Consider the following 5,861-nt stretch of genomic DNA (forward strand, 5'->3'; position numbering starts at 1 on the left):
AATCACTATTTACATAAACACTTCTTTATATTATAATTAAATTCAAGAATAATTTTGACGTAAAGAAATTATATTAATTGCTTTCTTGGCCACATAAACATCGTCTTATGATCTTAAATGATTCATTAAGTAATGTAGAGGCAATGTTTTGAAATTTTTTACATAAATTAAACAAATCTATTTGTAAAGTGTCACTTGTTATTCCAACATGTTTTTGTCTGACTTTCCATGTAATTGAATTAAGAGTGATTGATTATTGATAAACGAAATCTATTTTTCACAATGTTATTATGTAAATCAGTAATTTTTTAATCTTTTTTTCATATACACGCAAAACTGTTCTTGCTTTTGTTTCGTTCTGTTGATTTTTAAATAAAATATTAGATATGGATCATATAAAAAAAAATTAAAAACAAATTCGTTCATACACGTGCCTATATCTGGCAGGACTGACCTTTAAAAGTGCATTAAAATTTTTCGTTACTTTCTTATTAATGAAATAAATCCCTCAAACCACATACTAAATGTTACCACAACAATAATGATTATAATTAACTAGAACTTTTACCATAAACCAAACACAAATACTAGGCTTAAAAACGTATCGCATTTCGTCCATCGTATTTGACCAATTTGTCAGTAATTAAGGGTAATTTCTGAGCTTATCTTTATTAGAGTATTTATTTCAAGACGATAACAGTATGGGCACTTAGGAACTTAAGTGTTTGAATGTATTACTAAAATTTTGGAAAAAGCATCGACCCATAATGCACATTTTAAACATAATGTAGCTAATGAATCTGAGCAGTCGTTAAAGGTTTTTTATAATGCTTTAATTTTATGTTTTGTAATTAGGGTTCTGAAGAGACGACACTTTAAAGGAATTGAAAAATGTATTTCTTGATACAAAGTTTGTTCCTATGAAAATAAGGAAACTTTTGCATAAAGCAAATCATATTTTCTTTTAATTATTGGGGAAATAAACCGACGCAACACAATATAATTTTTCTACTAGATTGTCACAAAACTAATGAGTTTCAAATAGTTCAGATTATTATTCTGTTAATTCACAACTAATATAAATATGAAAGAGGATCTAATCTATATAGACATAACTATAATATAAAATAATGTAAATGTATGTCAATGAGTCTATGGAATCTTATCTTTCACACATTTAAATATTGATTGTAGAATGTCGTATTACTTTGGAAATAAATTAAAAAATTAATCTGATTAAAACAGGTTAAAGTCAACATGACCGGCCAGTCGATCGGAGATCATTTATTTTTTTAGCTGTGCCATAAAGAATATAAAAGATGTCTCAAATTAGAAGGAATTAATGTACCTCATTTAATATATTATATTATAGGAATGTGTTAAAATTAACGTTGCACTAAGGCGAGAGAAATTAAAACACCTCATCCTTTTTTATGTGGCATTTATGGGATCGTAAAAATCTGTTTGTATCCTTCAGTGATTCTTTTTAATATTAAGATGGGATTTACATATTTATTTAACGCAAGTCGAAAGTAATAACAGTACAGATGGCAATTTATTGTTTAAGCTGATATATTATGTTTAACTTACGCTTATAATGGTGGCATTAATACTGAAGTATTTAAATTGATTTATTTCTTTACACGATAACTATGACTTTTAAGTTTTGTACGCCTAACTAAGATGTCCTACATTCAATTGTTAGATACAAAGTTTTGTTTTCTCGTAACGTAAAATGTATTTACTAAATATCTCTAGAGATTTAAGCCTATTTACAATTTGGTAACGCTTATTATTATTCATATACATACCTATTATTTTTTCACTGCTTTTTTGATATGGTACTATATCGTAAATATATAAACAAATAATGCAGTAAAGTTCCTCAGTCAGTACTAAATTATTGCAATAATAATTGTCTACACTAGTTTATAAACGCTCAGTTACGTCAAGTGTAGCTACACAAGTCAAGTAAAACACATTATAAAAATACCAGCGCGCATTCAAACAATTACACTAAACATTACGATGCTTGCTTTCATTTTAAATCCGAGTACAATAGTCAATAGATTTAGATTTCTCATAATTACGGCTCAACATTCCAAACGATCTTAGCATCGATTGCGTTCAAACAATTCTTTGTTTTTATATTTAAACTAGCTGGTGCGCGGTGCGCGGGCTGCAAGCAGCCCGCGTGGATTTTTGCGTGGACCAGTATTATCAAGACTTAATAGATGGTGCGCAATGCACGGGCTGCAAGCAGCCCGCGTGGATTTTTGCGTGGACCAGTATTATCGAGACTTTATAGATGGTGCGCGGTGCGCGGGCTGCAAGCAGCCCGCGTGGATTTTTGCGTGGACCAGTATTATCAAGACTTAATAAATGTTGCTCGGTGTGCGGGCTGCAAGCAGCCCGCATGGCTTTTTTTCGTAGACCAGCTTTACCAAGACTCAATAAATGGTGTGCGGTGCGCGGGCTGCAAGCAGCCCGCGTGACTTTTTGCGTGGACCAGTCTTATCAAGACTTAATAGATGTTGCTTGGTGTGCGGGCTGCAAGCAGCCCGCATGGCTTTTTGCGTAGACCAGCTTTACCAAGACTCAATAAATGGTGCGCGGTGCGCGGGCTGCATGCAGCCCGCGTGGGTTTTTGTGCAGATTAGATTCATCAATAGGGAAGCTGATGCTCGGTGTGCGAAATGCGCTTACACTGTTTGCGTAGATAAAGAAAATAAGATTACATTTTCAGATCGTTAAAATCACGTAATAGATTCTGGTTAGGGTTTTATTTTTGACACAGAGCGATTCAATGGGAAGATTACATGTAAGATGTATTATTGTATTATTGCACCCGTTTGAAACCGGTTCGCGTCGCTTAAGATTGTAAGCACAACCCCCGATGATATTCTATTATAGTCTATCTTCTATGCTACAAACGTAAAGTACAACATTCATAACACTATTAGAATACGAAAAATTAAATATAATCCAATAAAAAATATCCATTACAATAAACCTCCATCTATCGAGTGTCGTTAGGTACTACCCGGTTAAGTACTGTAGCGAGCAGCGGATGCGCCATTCTAAGTTTACCATTAGTGTTGCCTAAATGTAAATAAAAAAACCGCAAGTAAAGGAAACAATTTATTTACGTTGTTACATGTAAAAAGCACGAGGAAAATAATAATATCAAGAGATATTAACAATTTGAACATCATATCATCATACGAAAATATTACATTTTGTGAGATACATACATACATACATTCAAAATTCGACTAATAATAATTTTAAATATATGTTTTAAAATACAATTTTCATATTTACAATTCACAATTGACATTCAAATGACAGAATAGAAAGAATACTAAACATTATATACCAGACATCACCACAGGTAGTCCTTGCAAGCAAAAAAAAAAACTAATTAATATAATAGAAACAATGGTTTGATAATTAGTATTTATCTAAATAATGTCAATGGTCAGTCTCTTCGCATATAAATGAAAGTTTATTAAACATTTATTGAGTCTTAAGCTCATTTTTACATTTTTATAATACAGTAACATTAGCAGCTTATTAGGTACAAATTGGTCAGAAAATTAATTTAAAATATAGCCGACATCAAAATAAAGTAGGCTATAGTAGTACGAAACGAAAACAAAAAAATAATTAAATGGTGTGGAGTATGATTTTGTTGGCAGTTAGACCATCGCACTATTGGGCCGACGAGATCCTTGCAATTAAAATTGTTATGGCTGCTGCATTAGCCGCCTGGCGGCTTCATGCTGAAATTTGAATAAAAGTTTTTTGTTAAAAACAAATTCATAAATGCATATATTTGAAGTTTTTGTCACCTGACTTCAAAAAAGTAGGAGATTATAAATTCGACAGTATGTTTTTTTTCGTGTTTCTTACAACGTTACTGTGTCGACCGATTTATCAAGATTGGTTACCATCAATACAATATTATATATTGGAAATATATCACTATATTGAGATTGTAGTGATTTGTGAATGGAAAGTTTGTTCTTGAAATATCTGGTAGCTAAACTTTCTTTTTTGAAGAGGATAATTATAAAAAAAATATCAAAAGAGCTTTTAATTTTTTGTAAACAGTAACAAATGAGATTTACCTTTTATAGTTTAGTAAATTCTCATAGCATTTAGTAGAAGTATTATAAAGTAGACTTTTTCGTGTCTCCTGCTGACTTACACAATATATATCATATTATGAATAATGACCAACCAAATATAATAATACCAAATGAGGCATTCTTGAAAACAAAAAAAAAAGTTATGCATATGAAATCAAAACATACATAGCAATGAATGTATGTTATTCTATTGAAATTAAGGCCTTTTTATCGTTAACCTTTATACCAACAGAATGGTTGTAATAAATATTATAATATTGCCAACTTACCTGTGATGTGGTGTGGTTTCTTTCATTACATTAAATGGTTCTCTTGTCAAATCTGTATCTTCTCAAATCCATACATTTTATATTTATAGCCACAATGAAGTTGATCTGGAAAGCATGATAAATATAAATTACCATTATTATTATCATTATATAAAAATATTATTATTTATGCACATTTATATTGCAAAAAATTATTGTGTTCGAGGGCGAAGAGCATAATTAATTAACAGTAGAAAACGCGGCCCTGTTAAGAACGTAAGAATAAGTACACTAATTTATATAATACATCGACATCGCGACACATTGTGCGTTATCCCTACTAATATTATAAATGCGAAAGTAACTCTGTCTGTCGTCTGTTACGCTTTCACGCCTAAACCACTGAACCGATTTTGATAAAATTTGGTATGAAGATAGATCTGAACTTGGGAAAGGACATAGGATACTTTTATCGCGAAAAAGGGGAGAAAGGGATGAAAGACGGGATGAAGGTTTGTATGAAAGTTCGTTATTGTCAAAGCGATTTTGATGAAACTTGGTATGAAGATGGAGCTGAACGTGGGAAATAACATTCCATACTTTTTAATGCGAAGAAAATACTCCTTGCCATGTCGCGCGATATAAGCGAATTCGACGCGGGCGAAAAGCTAAGTTACCCATAAACCGGGGATCGGCCTGAAGCGTCGAACCTTGAATTTAGCCGATATTAATAAGAAAACACACATAAGCATTAAGCATTGTCGGTAACTATAACACAAAACAGAATAATGAATACGTGCATAATAACATAATTGTACAAAATGGCGATTAGCGATCGACACGACTCCTTTCCGCGCAATCTGACTTATAAAATTGCTGAATGTAACTGTATTAGTACAAATACACGGGTAATTTTCAAAGTATTTACTAATTAGTAAACATAGTATGTACAACGATGATCACAAACAACAAATAGCACAGCAATCGATGTCTTAAGAAACTCGCAATTCTTTACCTAATTCAAGATTTTTCTATAATTGTAATAAGTAAACTCGACATGAAAGAAATATTTCTAAATTAAGCTATAGAGAACATTTCAATTCGCAGTTACCAGAAGATCATGAATTTAGCACGGACTATGCAAGAGGTTAGAGGAAGAAGAGCATAATTAATTCAAAGAAACTCACCAGTGGCCACGCACGCCATTGCAGCACGGTCTACGTTGTCGTGGTATTGTTTAGAACATGCAGTCTCGTGCTCGAAGTCACGTGAAATCTCGAAATTACCGTTACTGAAAGTTTTACATGAAAGGCATTATTAGATGTAATATTAAGCGTAATATAATATTTATAGTCATCCTTCACTTCAATTGCATCATGTAAACAAAAACAACGTTACCCATTTAAAATTTAAACAATATAATTTTATACAGTTGTATATGACATGAAAGTATTACTAA

At 31.8% G+C, this 5,861-nt stretch overlaps 1 long non-coding RNA gene across 1 annotated transcript; it reads right to left on the reverse strand.

Annotated features, from left to right (window-relative positions):
- Positions 1 to 3,128: 3,128 nt before the first annotated feature.
- On the reverse strand, positions 3,129 to 5,751 carry LOC119828275. Its single transcript, XR_005287760.1, has 3 exons — positions 5,590 to 5,751; positions 4,424 to 4,528; positions 3,129 to 3,785 (listed from the first exon to the last, which is right to left on the reverse strand). It is a non-coding gene; the product is annotated as an uncharacterized LOC119828275 (long non-coding RNA).
- Between the last annotated feature and the right edge of the window lie 110 nt (positions 5,752 to 5,861).

The sequence above is a fragment of the Zerene cesonia genome, chromosome 7 (genome assembly GCF_012273895.1).
Source record: "Zerene cesonia ecotype Mississippi chromosome 7, Zerene_cesonia_1.1, whole genome shotgun sequence".
Taxonomy (NCBI): Eukaryota; Metazoa; Arthropoda; class Insecta; order Lepidoptera; family Pieridae; genus Zerene; species Zerene cesonia.